Below are 17,305 nucleotides of genomic sequence, written 5' to 3'. Positions count from 1 at the left end.
AAGACCATTTCCGGTGACTACCTCTTGAAGCTCATCAAGAGAATGCCAAGAGTGTGCAAAGCAGTCATCAAAGCAAAAGGTGGCTACTTTGAAGAACCTAGAATATAAGAGATATTTTCAGTTTTTTCACACTTTGTTGTTAAGTATATAATTCCACATGTGTTAATTCATAGTTTTGATGCCTTCAGTGTGAATGTACAATTTTCATAGTCTTGAATAATACAGAAAAATCTTTAAATGAGAAGGTGTGTCCAAACTTTTGGTCTGTACTGTATATATATGTGTATTTATTAAAACCCCACACATTCAACTCGCCTCCCACTAAAAATAAAGATAATAAAAATATACACATTTGTGGTATGGTCTCTTTTAGAGAAATACAATCTATCCAAATATAAAAAACAAACGATCAGTGAACACAGAAAAAAATTCAAAAAGCCAAAATTGCATTTTTTTCGTTCGCCACAATACTGCAGAAAATCCTGTAAGAAGCGATGACCATGTCATATGTGTCCCAAAATGTTATCAATAAAGTCCTCTTGCCCTTCAAAAAATAAGCCCCCACACAGCTCCATCAACCCGAAAACTGAATATGTTACGGGTCTCAGAAAAAATGGTGACACCATAAAAAAAAGTTTTTTCTTTTGCCAAAACTCTTGGAGAAGTTTGGTCTTGCTGTAATCACACTGAGGAGTAGGATCTTATTACCAGGTCATTTTCACCACACTATGTACGCCGTTAAAACCCTTCCCAGAAAAACAGGGTCAGGCTTTTTTTTTCGCACTTTTACTGCACTTGGAATGTTTTTCCCGTTTTCTAGTACTATGTGGTAAATGAATGGTGGGATTTATAAGTACCGCTCATCCTACAAAATAACAAGACCTCACACTATGTGGACAGACATGAAAAAGTTATAGCCCTTGGAAAAAGCGAAGGAAAAAACAGAAAAAAACATCAATTGGTTCTGTTGGGAAGGGGTAAAGCTGAAGAAACGCATGTAACAGCAGAATATGGAGGAAGGTGAGATATCACAGGCTGGTGGATACTACCTGCTCCATCGCTGGCAGAGTAACCCATCCCCATGGTGGCCGCTGATATCTTCTCTTGTAGAAACGGATCCAAAATCTATAAAACATGGGGAACAGTCAGCAGAGGGTTTGGTGATTGGCTCATATTGGCGATATACCCAGGGGCATTACTGGGCACAGGGAAGATTGGGAATGAATAGGATTGGCTGTTAGATATGTGATCTCTTCCATTAAAGGGGATGTCTAGTTGGAACAAGTTATCACTGATCTCTGGATAGGTGATGACCTGTCCCAGTGGGAGCACCTCTTTATTATGTGGTATATATGGAGGATATGATATCATGCAGAGTTCTAGCAGTATTACACTTCGGTCCGTTCTGCGTGCATCTGGACCATTCCCTATGGAGGAGCGGAGCTGGGGATAAATATCAGGATCTCGTCGCTGGATCCATCCAGATGGGAGATGTAACGAGTGCGGCGCCCCCCACTGGTGTCTCAGCGTATCATGTGTTGGGGAATAATAACTTATTGTCTGGTAAATGTGCTGATTCCTGTCAGTTGTGGTCGCTGAGTGCGTGTGATGGGATGTGGCTCCGTCCGTTATATTATATCACGTCTTATACCTATAATCTCGCTGATCGCAGGTGTCTGTCTTCACACTCAGATGAGATGGAACAAACTGACCATATAGAACTTTTTTTTTTTTTTCCAAATTCAAACCGAGCAATCCTATTGGCTGAGTATGAATGCAGTTACCATGGTGACAGAAGTAGCTGCAGATTTAAAGGGACAAGATACTAATATTGTACTAAAGTGTATTTTATTATATACTTCACATAACTGACTGGGTACACCTTGGTGCTGGTGGGATGGCTTTTTTTTAAATCAAAAACCATGTTTACTAAGTACCCTATATTATATATATTCACTATTGCTTTTTACTTACTTATAGCAGTGTATATGTTCATATTGTTTCTATCCTAAGTGTGTCTATTTTCTAATAGAGACATGACCAGTCCTCTTTAGAATTTTATAGTGACCCCATTGAGGTCATGGACTGATATTGGGGATTGCAGAGTTGGGGCAAGGTGACAGGTGACAGTAAGTGACATCAAATGAAGGCTATGGTGCATACATAGTAAATCAGTCGTGTTATTCCACAGAAATGCTGTTCTATAAAACACAAAATATCTTCATATGATGAGGAGTTGTGTTGTGTTTTCATCATTTACATTCTAGCGTGGTGATCACATAAAATGTAAAATTCCTATTCAATAATTACTGAATGACAGTAGCCTGTATCCCTGGAGGACAAGTCATTTACCGCTTCACCAGGTTTGATGTTCTAATGCATTTAGATGTTTCAGTATTTGTATATATGTATATATTTTTTTTCCCCCCTTAAGGGTATTCAAGCGCAAACGGTGGCAAACTTCTTCCTCGCCTGTGAAGCACAGCTTTCAATTATTCCTATCGTAAACAAGGTAAAAAGCTTTGAGCCGAGCACGATCAGACTCCTTCAGTCCCGCAGCAGGTAAATCTGTGAACATCGCCGGCACTCCTGCTGTTCCTAGTACCGATCCCTCTGAGCGGCTGTGCAGTAATGAAGGCTGGATTCACCCCAAACTTGCTCGTCTTTTTTTTCGATTTCCAGTTCTGGTAATTAGTGATACACATGTGTATATCCAGTGGTCAACTCAAAACCTATGTATGGAAAATCAATTGTTTGCTGTATGTGTGGCACCCCAGGGGTCTGGTTTTCCACAGTAACAGCAATGTTATGTCTGAGAGCAGGTGGGAGGTCTCTTGGTCAGGGATCCTATGCATGCCACACCTCCTGCCCAGTCCTGGGAGGGGAAGAACTTCCCCTATATAAACCTAGGGCTGAGGCAGGGTGAGTGAGTAGAGAAGAAGCAGAGAAAAGAAGCAAATATAGGAAGAAACAACAGGAGCTCTGTGGGAGCAGTGTTACAAGGGGTCAGGGGCTGGCAGCTGCAGAGCTCGCCCTGACTGAAAAGTTATCACCGGACCCGGAGTCCGAGGCTGTGGGGACTAACTCCTATCCAGCAGCAGAAACCGACCGGCAGGGGATTGCAGGTCCTCTGGCCCAGAAACCCGAAGGCCCCGAGTCACCGGCCATACGGGTGAGCACCACACGGTACACTCAGGGACGTGGGCTACTTATACCCACCTCTAGCAAGGTAGCCAGAAGAGTATCGTTAGTTTGGGAGGCCTACAACTCCGCCTGGCCAGGGGAGATCCCATCTGCTCAAGGACTGACCAGGCCCCAATCGCTAGCCAGTACTCCGGGAGGGTCTATCTTTGTCACCAGTAAAGACCCTGAACTACACAGTACCGTCTCCGAGTGGTTCCTGCTACCCCCATCATCCACGTCGGCTGCCCTGAGGCCATACCCCTCCCGTTGGGGGTTATACTATCACGCTGCACAATCCTACCACCGGCCTCAGCGGTCTGCCCTGCAGCAGCAGCTCCCTGGCTGCACTCAACGGGTGGCGTAGTCATCCAACATCTACCGCTAAAACAGCGCCACTTAGTCTGACTCCCTGGGCACGGACCGGATCACCGCCACGAGACTACAACCCTCAACAGATTCGGCTCCGGGTAAGCTCCCGCGTGCGCAACGCAGCGCGACACAGGCCCAGGGGCGCGTCAACTTTTGGCGTAGTCGGCAGGATCTCGTGCCCGCAACCACCGGGTACTGCGTGCCTGAAAAAGACTGTGAAAACTTACCCGTGGTGAAGATTCCCGCCATCCGGCGCCATCTTCCGCTTTCTTCCCGCCATCGGTGGAGTTTTCCCGCCATCCGGCGCCATCTTCGGCCTTCTTCCCGCCATCCGTGGAGTTTTCCCGCCATTGGACGCCATCTTGAGGACGCCGCGCGGGAAGAAGAGGGGCGTGGACTCCGAAAACGCGTGAGAACTGAAGCCCCGCCTCACGTCCGGACGTTGCGTAAGGTCCTGGAAGGAGCCCAGCAGACGCCGACGTCACAGGAGCGCGACGGAAGGTCCTCAACCCTGACGATCCACTGCGGAGCCGCGGCCTACGGAAGAGGATCATCGCAAGGTAGGCCACGGTCCACTAGGGGGGAGAAGGATGTCGGATACGGAGGAGAGCTTCACCGCTCCAACCCCCGCCAGCGCCACCGCTGTTGCGGTCATGCCTTTCACCATGCCCTATATCCCGGGGGCAGCCTGGCTACCCCAGTACTCAGGGGAGTCACATACCCTGCAGGACTTTAGAGAAAAACTGGATAGCCTCTTCCAGGTGTACCCCCTCACAGAAGAGCAAAAAGTAAGCATCCTGGTGGCCCAATTAACCGGGGCAGCCCAAAGGGAGGTAAAGTCCTGGCCACCTGGGGAGAGGACTGTCGCAGGGATACTAACCCGGCTGAGGGACACCTTTGATACCCGCACCTCAGCCGAGATCAAGCTTAGATTCTACGGGTGCAAACAGCGGGCACATGAGAGTATAAGGGACTATGCCCTGAACCTACAAGAGGCCCTGAGAGCCATTAAGCAGACCGACCCTGACGGCGTGGGAGACGAGGACAGGCTGTTAACTGAACAATTTATAGATGGTTTATATTGCAATGCCCACCGAACCCAGTTGCGGGCAATGGCCTTACAGGACCCTCATCTGGGATTTGCACAGTTCAAGGACAGAGCCATCCGGGTGCTCCGAGAACCGGCACCAGGTGGCGTTGTGACCCACAGACGCCCCACTACCACCTACCACCAGGAGGCGGCGCCCTTGTCGGCAGGGCCTGTGGGAGCTGATGCGCAGGCTTTGAACAATGACTCGGCTCCAGACCTGCACCATCAGGTCCAAGAGCTAGCTAAAAGCGTTGCTGCGCTAACCCGAACTGTGCAGTCTTTACAGGTTTCCACTCCAGGGAAGATCCAGCTGGCATCCGGACCGGAGGACATCCCGTGGCGTCGACCAAGGAGGACCCCACCGGCCAGAGGAAGACCCAGCGACCGATACAACGAGGACGGACGACCCATCTGCCGCCGCTGTAATCAACCCGGACATATGGCAAGGTACTGTCCTTTAAACTGGCACAACCTAGGGTAGAGGGCCAACCCCTAGGAAAAAGATCATCAGGCCCATCAAACTGGCGCGACAAATATGTGGGAGGACGTCCAGTCTTGCCTGTGGTACTGGATGGCATTCCTATGAGTGCCCTACTGGACACCGGGTCACAGGTCACCACCATCCCGTACGTGCTCTTCAAGCAGTACTGGAAGGACTCGGATATTACCCGCTACCCTGACGACGACTTGAGTATCATCGCCAGCAATGGTCAGCCCGTGCCACAGATCGGATTTAAAGAGGTGACCATTAAAATTGGTAGAGTTGAACTGGCAGCACAGGGACTGATCATTGTAGACATTGACAAACACGAGAGTCACCCAAAGATAACTCTAGGAACTAATGTAATTGAAAATTGTCTTGCAGAGGTGATTTTCCTTTTACAGCAGGTTGCCAAGAACGCCAGCTCCGGCGAGCAGCGAGTGCTCCAAAAAGAGATCCGGGCACTGATGCGACGGCAACAGGTGGAACTCTCCGGCGGTGAGATTGGTAGCGTGAGAATGTGTGACCCTTTCCCTATTGCCATGCCCCCAAAAAGTGAAATGATGATTTGGTGCCGGGCAGCTATTGGTCTGAGAGGTAGAGATTACCAGGCAATGGTAGAACCAGTTTACTCAGACAGTAGGCCCACCATCTTGACAGCACGGGGGGTGGTTAATGTACGCCATGGGAGGGTGCCCGTTCGCATAATCAATATCGGGAAGAGGGAAGTGTACCTGCCCCGGTATGCCACGCTAGCCAAATTATATACCATTAACCAAAATGCTATACAATCTGTGGAACCCTTGCCTCCATCTCACCCGGAGGAAGGTAACGGCTCTAAGAAAACAATGGAGGACTGGTGTCAGCAACTACATTTGGGTACTGACTCCACTCCCTCACATCAGAAACAGGGAGTCTATCGGGTGGTTCAAGAGTACGAGAGAGTGTTTAGTAAACACCCGTTAGACTTCGGGCGAGTCAAGGGGGTAGAACACCACATCCCCACGGGAGACCATCCTCCCATAAAAGAGAGGTATCGACCCGTACCCCCTGCACACTACCAACACGCCAAGGGGATGCTTAGAGACATGAAGGAGGCTGGGGTGATCAGGGATAGCTGTAGCCCCTGGGCAGCTCCACTAGTCTTAGTCAAAAAGAAAGACAACACCATGAGGATGTGTGTAGATTACCGGAAAATCAACCGTATCACACACAAGGATGCGTACCCCTTACCAAGGATAGAGGAGTCTTTGGCTGATTTAAGATCTGCTAACTTCTTCTCTACCTTGGATCTCACTAGTGGGTACTGGCAGGTTCCTGTAGCAGAGGCGGACCGGGAGAAGACCGCATTCACCACCCCGATGGGACTTAGCGAGTTTACCTGCATGCCGTTCGGACTCTGCAACGCACCAGGAACCTTCCAACGTTTAATGGAGTGCTGTCTGGGCCACAGAAACTTCGAGACGGTCCTGTTGTACCTGGACGATGTCATCGTATATTCTAAGACTTATGAGGACCACCTGAAACACCTGGCGGAAGTGTTCGAAGCTCTGGCAAGCTACGGCCTAAAGGTGAAACCCTCCAAGTGTCACCTCCTGAAACCAAAGGTGCAGTACCTGGGACACGTGGTGAGCGCTGACGGAGTGGCTCCCGACCCTGATAAGATCACCGCAATTAAGGAATGGCCAAGTCCCTCCAGTGTAAAGGAAGTGCGGCAGTTCCTCGGGTTGGTAGGCTACTACCGCAGGTTCATCCCCGGTTTCACCAAAAAGGCAGCTCCTATGCAGGACCTCCTGATAGGCCAGTCCCGGAAGGCCAAGAACCAGAAGCCGCCCTTCAGATGGGAGAAGTTGGAAGAGGAGTCCTTCCGCCAGCTGAAGATGGCCCTCACGGGGGATGAAATCCTGGCGTACCCGGATTACAGCCAGCCCTTTATCCTCTACACCGACGCAAGTAACATCGGGCTAGGAGCCGTGCTGTCCCAGATCCAGCAGGGGAAAGAATGAGTAATCGCTTACGCCAGCCGAAAACTGCGACCCACCGAGAGAAACCCTGAGAATTACAGCTCATTTAAGCTAGAGTTCCTGGCAGTGGTGTGGGCAGTCACCGAACGCTTTAAGCACTACCTCGCTTCTTCCCGGTTCGTCGTGTACACGGATAACAACCCGTTGACACACCTGGACACGGCAAGACTCGGTGCCCTAGAGCAGAGATGGATGGCCCGTCTGTCCAACTACGAGTTCACAATCAAATACCGGGCAGGACGCTCCAATACCAACGCGGACGCCCTGTCCAGGATGCCAAACCTACCGGACGTAGGAGAAGATCCAGAGGGACTGGAAGAAGTTGAACTCCCTGCGTTCCACCGTCATGGGACTATCCAGTATTCCCACTGGGTACGGAGTAAGCAAGCCGCTACGTTTAACCCCTTGCCTCACTACAACTGGGAGGAAACGCAAGACAGTGACCCTGCCGTCCGACTGGTGAAGGAGATGCTGACTCGGCCAGAGGCTCGCCTTGACCCAGACGCTCCGGAGGAAGCCAAGCAACTGTGGGCTGAGAAGAGTCGACTGTTCCTTTATAAGGGGAAGTTGTGCCGCAGAATGGTTAACTCCCGGACGCATGAACTAATCTGGCAAGTAGTGGTGCCACGAAGAGACGCAGCCATGGTGATGGAGGCATACCACGACGGGGCTGGACACTTCGGATGGAAGAAGCTGGAGTTCCTGCTGCGCGAGCGGTTCCACTGGGTAGGCATGAGGGGAACCATCGAGAGGTGGTGCAGAGACTGTGGCCCGTGCAACCTAAGAAGGAAGGACCGTGCCAGCCAGAAGACTCCCCTGCAGTCCATCGTCACCCGGCAGCCGTTGGAACTGGTAGCCTTGGATCATGTAAAACTGACCCCAAGCAGAAGTGGCTACGTCTACTCACTAACCATCGTGGATCACTACTCCCGGTTCTTGGTTGTCGTCCCCGTCAAGGACTTAACAGCTCGAACAGCAGCGAGAGCCTTCCAGCAGCATTTCTGCCGTCCACACGGGTACCCGGACCAAGTGTTGACAGACCAGGGACCTGCCTTTGAAGCGGAGGTCTTCCAAGAATTCTGCACTCTGTATGGCTGCCGGAAGATAAGGACGACACCCTATCATCCGCAAACTAATGGACTTTGTGAGAAAATGAACCAGGTGGTAATGGATCTTCTGAAAACGTTGCCCCTGGAAGAACGCAGTCTGTGGCCTGAGAAGCTGCCCGATCTGGTGGACCTATACAACCACATCCCGGTAGGTTCCACCAACTGTACCCCGGCTTACCTAATGAGGGCGAGACCTGGTAAGTTACCTGTTGACCTGGAAATGGGAGTCCTGACACCTGAGGACACTTCACCAGAAGCAGACTGGGACACAGAGAGGCAGCAGCAGTACCGGAGAGTACAGGAGAGCGTGGAGCGAAGTCTCTGTCAGGCTAGGGAAAGACAAGAGAAAACTTACAACCAGTATGCTCCCGCTGTTCCCCTAGTACCCGGAGAGCAGGTCTTGAAGAGAAAAAGACGGCTCCACAAGTTGGACGACCAGTGGGAGAAGGACCCGTACACCGTACTGCCCTCAAGCCACGACAACCCAAAGGTCTGTACCATCAGTAAAGACGGAGGGGAAACCACAACCATTGTATCCCGGGATCACCTGAAGAAGTGTCCCGAACAGCTACGGAACCCTGAAGAGGAACAAGAAGACCCTCGACCCGTAGAGGAAAGGGAAGACATGGTTAATACTGTGCTCGGAGACTTCCCTCGGTCTTGGACTCAAGTCAATGGTGCAGTTGTGGTACCCGTACTCACCTTCCTCCAACCAGCATCCCAAGCACCTACGGAGCAACAGGTAGAGCTGGAAGAACAGCCGGTCCAGGAGGCAGAAGACCCCACACCAGCAGACCAGGAGGATCAACCCTCTGCTTGCAGTGAACCTGCCATATCCCTAGTGAGCCAAAGGGCCCGTAGACCGCTGCCCAGTTTACCCTTAACAGCTCCTACACCCTGTAGTTCAGGGCCAGACAGTCAGCTCCGTAGGTCCACTAGGGCCACTAGGGGCCAGTTACCCGCACGTTGGAGGATTTGAAGTGTATAAAGTGTTTTATTTGTGGTTACCTGTTTATTGTTGCTTGTGTATAATTATGTTTTTCTAGTTATTTTTAGGAGTCCTTGGTGGATTTACCAGGAATCCTTTGTACATAGTTGGAGCGTAACCCAGGACGGACTAAAGACTGTTAAGGACTCGGGGCAGGACAGACCCCTACCTGGTTACGTCTCCCTGTTTTGGTGAAATGGACACCTTGCTTTCTTCAAAGACTGCACCCGGTTACGGACATGCCGTGACCACCTTTATGTGTTTCTTTATTGTTATTGTTATATCTTGTTATGTTTTTCTAAAATATGTTTAGTCCCGGAGTACTAAATTTCACTAGAGGGGAATGTGGCACCCCAGGGGTCTGGTTTTCCACAGTAACAGCAATGTTATGTCTGAGAGCAGGTGGGAGGTCTCTTGGTCAGGGATCCTATGCATGCCACACCTCCTGCCCAGTCCTGGGAGGGGAAGAACTTCCCCTATATAAACCTAGGGCTGAGGCAGGGTGAGTGAGTAGAGTAGAAGCAGAGAAAAGAAGCAAATATAGGAAGAAACAACAGGAGCTCTGTGGGAGCAGTGTTACAAGGGGTCAGGGGCTGGCAGCTGCAGAGCTCGCCCTGACTGAGAAGTTATCACCGGACCCGGAGTCCGAGGCTGTGGGGACTAACTCCTATCCAGCAGCAGAAACCGACCGGCAGGGGATTGCAGGTCCTCTGGCCCAGAAACCCGAAGGCCCCGAGTCACCGGCCATACGGGTGAGCACCACACGGTACACTCAGGGACGTGGGCTACTTATACCCGCCTCTAGCAAGGTAGCCAGAAGAGTATCGTTAGTTTGGGAGGCCTACAACTCCGCCTGGCCAGGGGAGATCCCATCTGCTCAAGGACTGACCAGGCCCCAATCGCTAGCCAGTACTCCGGGAGGGTCTATCTTTGTCACCAGTAAAGACCCTGAACTACACAGTACCGTCTCCGAGTGGTTCCTGCTACCCCCATCATCCACGTCGACTGCCCTGAGGCCATACCCCTCCCGTTGGGGTTTATACTATCACGCTGCACAATCCTACCACCGGCCTCAGCGGTCTGCCCTGCAGCAGCAGCTCCCTGGCTGCACTCAACGGGTGGCGTAGTCGTCCAACATCTACCGCTAAAACAGCGCCACTTAGTCTGACTCCCTGGGCACGGACCGGATCACCGCCACGAGACTACAACCCTCAACAGATCCGGCTCCGGGTAAGCTCCCGCGTGCGCAACGCAGCGCGACACAGGCCCAGGAGCGCGTCATATGCATCTCATTTGTAGGATGCACACTATTCATTTCAATATGGAGCGGAGTAGGAGGAGACTTTCATTACTGTCGCCCTTTACTTCCTCCCTGCTGATAGGAAATGCCATGCTGTTTGCTTGTGTCCTGTGATTACAGCAGCCTGCAACAGTTTTCAGCGTGCACTCCCCGGCTCAGGCATCAAGCAGTAAATGATAACATTAAAACGCTGCTACCCCTTTGTTAGTCACTTTTTTATCTTCTTCCCCCTTCTACGAATGCTATAGTCCGTTATTCTAGAACTGCTCTGAAAATGGTTCTCTCTGGAGTGTTGGGATTTGGGTTTAGGGTGGGTTATGGGAATTGAAGTTCAGATACTTTGTTCATATTTTTACTATGGAATTACTATGTCATGTATGTTATTTGAAAGATGGAATATTTGTAGTTGGAGTTTTTCAATAAAAATTATTTGATTAAAAAAAAATTATGAAACTAAAATTCCTCTGTTCTTGAGAAAGCATAGGATTTTACTAAGAGGTAAATTGCACGTTCCTTGTTTTCCAGGCGCTTTACATTTTTGCTAGTTTTGTGCGATTACACAATCCCTTTTATAGGCCAGTGCCAGTTGTACATCTCTCCCTAAACTCTTGTTCACACTATATTTTAAGCCAGTTTTCTTATATGGTTTCTAGATGTTGTCCAGCTTTGATAAATAATTAGTATTTATACTTTTGCTTTTAGATAGACTTGAAGAATGCAGATCCGGAAAGGGTGGAGAAACAAATTGAGAAGATGTTTGACGTTCCCGCTAGTGACTGTATCCGGGTACGATGCGCTCCAGATCAAAATCATTCCTGTAGGCAAATTTAACTCCGCTGTCTGTACCTTGTCTTTTTATTTTTTTCTACAAAATGTGGCTGGAAAAGGGGCAATGTAGCGAGGAATTTACATCAATTTTTGGTGTTAAAAAAAAGCAAAAAACTTTTGTGACGCATCATTTTTGCGCAAAAATGTGCAGCTTCCTATTTTACAGCACTCTTGCAACTTTTAGAAATTGGGCTTGGTAAGCTACACAGGTCTAAGAACGACGGGTGACGTTAAAAGTGGATAAAGATACATGGTGGCTCAGTGGTTAGCATTGTTGTTTTGCAGCACTGGGATCCTGGGTTCAAATCCCACCAAGGACGACATCTGCAAGACGTTTGTATGTTCTCCCTGTGTTTGCGTGGGTTTCCTCCGGGTTCTCCGGTTTTCTCCCACACTCCAAAGACATACTGATAGGGAATGTAGATTGTGAGCCCCGATGGGGGCAGTGATGATAATGTCTGTAAAGTGCTGTGAAATTAATGGTGCTATATAAGTGAGTAAAATAAATAAAGATAGATGGAAGTGCTACATAAACATTTATCAAACATCGCGCAACACTTTGATACATTTGGCACAAATAATGGTAACACAACCACAAGCAAAACTGACCTGAGAAAGTCCCTTTATGATACATTTTTCGGAAAGAATTTGAAAGATTTAAAGCGTTAGAAATGAAGAAGATTATCCAATATCCCAGAAAAAGGAAAAGTCTCCAGATGTCTTTATGCCGGATGCCGGTCTGTGTCCATACCTAAAGAAGAGCTGCCAAAAGAATGGGGAAGGAATCCTTTAGTAAACATAAATATCCATTGGGGTTTTAGGTGTTAAAAAAATGATCATATGAAAGATTTTGTGATCTGCGGTTACATGATTGTAATAACAACATTAAAGCCCCATTCAGATGTACAGGTTTTATCCATGAGAAACTGAGCAGAACGATATATAGGTTTGTGGGAGAAGATTCAGTATAAATTGTAATTTATTCATTAGATTTGAGAGTCCTCAGTGGTTGATACCTTTAATGGCTAACTGAAAAGATGGTAACAAATTGCAAGCTTTCCAGACTACTCCGGCTTCTTCATCAGGCAGACCTGAGACCTGAGTAGTCCGGAAAGTCTGCAATTTGTTACCTTTCAATGGCTAACGGAAAAGATGGTATCAACAACTGAGGACTCTCAAATCTAAATACTCTTCTATCTACTGGCTAATACGGTACAAAGATAGATGTTTTTCCTGTATCAATTTATTCAGTGGAATCCTGCTGTTTGTACAGATGAGTCCAGTGGGCGGTCCTACTAGTGATTGACAGCTATCTTTGCCTGCATGGTCATACAGGGAACTGTCAATCACTTAGTAGGACCGCCCACTGGACTAGTGTACATACGGCAGGACTTTTCACTGCATAAAATGCCAGTTTTGCTGACTCTCTTCCCACAGATATGTCTATCAGTCTGATCAACTTCTCTGCTCTACAACACCCCCCTACAGATCTTATACCATTTCAACATGACAGGTTCCTTTAATCACCTGCAGATGACATAAGTAGCCATGTTCTGTGTGGCTTTCGGAGGGGCTTGATTGCTTGTCAGCTTCAAACAGGTTTCATTTCTTCTGATTCGTTGTAGCCGAGTTCTAAACTGTATTAAGAAATTCATTTCTCTGTTTATTTCTATTAGATGTCGGGGAAGCTTGGAACAAATGTGGAAAGTGTTCTTCAAGAAGTTGTCAGGAGGCTTCCACCGTGAGTACGGACTAATGCGGCTCTATCCATCTTCTCTTTATTAAAGGGAACCTGTCACCTTGGAAAATGCTATGTACCTGCAGGTATAGGGTTAATCTGCAGATAAATATTGTTACAATGCTGCCCTGCCGCCTTATTGATAGTGTAGGTACCGGGAGAAAATTAACTTCTTTCCTCCCTGCAGCCGCCGGCCTTCACTCATCGTTGTGCACGGAGCGGCTACAGTCTTGGATCACAGCACGGCTCGCTATATCAGGGGCGACGGCTGTAAACCCGGCCCGGATTTTGATTGACAGCTTGCTCTGCACAGATGCGCTGCAGAACCACTTAGAATCTGAGTGAAGGAGTAGTATGTTCACAGATAGAGAATATGGCTCATCCACGTGCAGATCTGCTCCACGTCCGATTACATATTTGTGGGAGAAACCCTAGTGGCAGCCTCTTATTTCTGACATGGATCCTCTAGCACTATTTGTGAAACTGCGGCTCCCAGCATAACTTGATGAGAGACCGTCAGCCTGCTGGGACCTGTAGTGTCACTACAGCAGGAGTGTCACAAGCTGCGGACCTCCGCTCACTCCAGCACTGGTCGGCATTTTCAGCACGTGAACGTACGCTATGCTTTCTAGAGACACAAGGGTGTAGATAATTTTATCAAACCCTTGACTGTAAGTTTGAACCCTAAGTGGATTATATTGTTCCCACAGTTTCAGTTTTGGACCATTTAAGGGGAATTTAAAGGGTTCTGGCCACTGATTTTCCTTAAAGGGGATCAGTATCCCTGTATGTCTTTGTATATACTTGATAAAGACCTATAACAGGTCGAAACATTATGTGATGGCGGAATAAACTTTGTCTTTTTTAATTCATCACTCTGGACTGAACGTGGTTTACTTACCTTTATCCCCTTTAACAGGATGTCTTATTTTTGTGTTTTAGTCCCAAGATTGAAAAGGGCAGCCCTCTTAAAGCCCTGCTGTTTGACTCCACGTTTGATCACTACAGAGGCGTCGTAGCAGCATCGCCCTGTGTGGAGGTGACGTGTGTAAAGGCAATAAAATCGTGTCTGCCCACTCTGGCAAGTGCTATGAAGTCAATGAGGTTGGCATACTGACCCCAGAGGAAGTGCCAGCCGAAAAACTAAGTTTTTTTTAATAATTTTATTAGCCTTTCCCTCTGTCTTCACCAATCAGCCCTCTGTATTGATGATCAGATCAAAGATCTAGACAGGGATTGTCTCACGCTGCATCTCCTTCCTGATTGTATCACTGAGAAGACAGAAGCTGCCCCATCCCATTCTCCAAGAAATGCAGAACCCAATGCATCTGCTGTCCGTGATCCGCTTATTGTCAGAGGACATCATTAGGGACTGCATTTTCTCATTGCTTAAGAAATTGTTGGGGGATCCTGCTAATTGCTGAATAATAAAACTGCAGCACCGCTCCATTTAAAGCAGTGTTTCCCAAACTCCAGTCCTCATGGCCCCCAACAGGTCAGGTTTTCCCCCCAACAGGTCAGGTTTTCAGGATTTCCTCAGTATCACACATGTGATGAAAGTATCATCAAGGAATCAGGAATTTTCTCACCTGTGCAATACTATGGAAATCCTGAAGACATGACCTGTGGGGGGCCGTGAGGACTGGAGTTTGGGAAACACTGATTTTAAAGGGACTGTCAGCACAGAATGACTGTTGAAACCAAGTACAAGCGCTCCGTGGATCACGGCGTGGGCCAATCCTTTATATACACCTTCCCACCTGCTTGTTTTACCTCTGTCTCCTTCCTTCTCTGGTTCTATGAAGCCAGAGCTGTCAATCAATGAAGAGGAGGGTGTGGATAGAGGGAAAACAAGCAGGTGGGAAGGTGTATATAAATGATTGGCCCCGTCATGAAGCACCGAGAGTTGGGACTTAGTTTGAACAGTCATTCTGTGCTGACAGTCCCTTTAGGTGGACGAGATCCAGATGCAGCTTATTTCACCGCATAAGGCTGTGTGCCCACTATGCGTTTTTTAAGCGTTTCCGCAGTGGCAATTCTGCCGCAGGAACGCTTAAACGCATGGTAGAAGGTCAGCCATGTTCCCCAATCATAATCCGCATGTGCTGTGCACATGCTGCGGGAATTTCCGCTGCGGATTATCATTGCGGAAAAATCCGCAGCACTACCAATTATTTTGCGTAAGCGCGGCGTTTTTGCCGCCATTGACTTGCATTGAATCGCTTAATATCCGCATGACTACATGTGCACATGCGGATATTAAGCGATTCAATGTGCGGATGGTACCCGGGTCTGGAGAAGAGGAGACTCTCCTCCAGCCCCGGGTACCATAGTACCTGTTAAAAAACAAAGAATTTAAAATAAAAAATAAACCTTATACTCATCTTCTGATGGCCCCCGGTCTCCTTAGTGATGCGTCCTGGCTCCCCGGCGGCTCGCGATGGTCTAAAAGGACCTTTCATGACGTCATTTAGTCATGTGACAGGTCGCATCGGATAAGGAGACCAGGGGCCATTGGAAGGTGAGTATAATGTTTTTTTTTATTTTTTACCATTTTTATTCTTTTTTTTAACTAACTTGGTCACACTATATAAAATCCATGCCGGTTGCACGGATTTATATAGTGTGACCAAGTTGTCAAGCACTTTTCCAAGTGATGCTAAAATCGTTTGGAAAGCGCTTGACAACCCGCATGCGAAATCGCATGTGCAAAACGCGTGACAAACGCTTGTCCCTGGCTGAAAAAAACGCATGTAAAATCCACATGCCAGGGAGATACAGAAACGTTCAGGAAAAAACCGGAGCATTTCTGCATCGTGGGCACATAGCCTTAGAGTGCCGCTGTGCAGGCAAAGACAACATCCCCCTCTTTCTGAGAATCAGTGGGGCTTGAAGGGGTACGGCCCCCCATCAGTTATAAAGCCATGTCATATCATCAGTCATATGAGTGTTATGTGGCAATGGCATTGTCTTGACAGCCAAGGATCCTACTGAAGGCCTCCATGTCTTCCATGATTGTACAACTATGAAGCCCGTCCCATAACTGGGATTAATATCAGATTGGTCATTTTACTCTACACTGTAGCGGTAAAGCCATTGGATGTTTTCGGGGACCTGAGCCTGCAAAGTTAAATTCTCCCGTTACATCATTTTTGGCTTCACCACATCTGTTCGTGTTAAAACTAAAAAAAATATCTTCTAGAAATCCTATCGAGTGGATGATGGAATGAAAAAGAAGAAAAAAGATGAAGCGGCAGAATCTCTGGAGTTTATTTTGTTCACTTTGCCTCACCAAGAAAAGTAATAAAAAGAGATCAGAAAATATTTAGAAAAACTACAGCTCTAACTGCAAAAAAAGCCCAGATACAACGAATCTACTGGAAAAAAGCCCAGATACAACGAATCTACTGGGAAAAAAAGCCCAGATACAACGAATCTACTGGAAAAAAGCCCAGATACAACGAATCTACTGGGAAAAAAGCCCAGATACAACGAATCTACTGGAAAAAAAGCCCAGATACAACGAATCTACTGGGAAAAAAGCCCAGATACAACGAATCTACTGGAAAAAAAGCCCAGATACAACGAATCTACTGGGAAAAAAGCCCAGATACAACGAATCTACTGGGAAAAAAAGCCCAGATACAACGAATCTACTGGGAAAAAAAGCCCAGATACAACGAATCTACTGGGAAAAAAGCCCAGATACAACGAATCTACTGGAAAAAAAGCCCAGATACAATGAATCTACTGGGAAAAAAGCCCAGATACAACGAATCTACTGGGAAAAAGCCCAGATACAACGAATCTACTGGGAAAAAAAGCCCAGATACAACGAATCTACTGGAAAAAAAGCCCAGATACAACGAATCTACTGGAAAAAAAGCCCAGATACAACGAATCTACTGGGAAAAAAGCCCAGATACAACGAATCTACTGGAAAAAAAGCCCAGATACAACGAATCTACTGGAAAAAAAGCCCAGATACAACGAATCTACTGGGAAAAAAAGCCCAGATACAACGAATCTACTGGGAAAAAAGCCCAGATACAACGAATCTACTGGAAAAAAGCCCAGATACAACGAATCTACTGGGAAAAAAAGCCCAGATACAACGAATCTACTGGAAAAAAAGCCCAGATACAACGAATCTACTGGAAAAAAAGCCCAGATACAACGAATCTACTGGGAAAAA

Source organism: Phyllobates terribilis, unplaced genomic scaffold, assembly GCF_046119375.1.
Source record: "Phyllobates terribilis strain yellow unplaced genomic scaffold, ASM4611937v1 Scaffold_237__1_contigs__length_3040347, whole genome shotgun sequence".
NCBI classification, from domain to species: Eukaryota; Metazoa; Chordata; class Amphibia; order Anura; family Dendrobatidae; genus Phyllobates; species Phyllobates terribilis.
Note: the sequence above shows the minus strand (reverse complement) of the source record.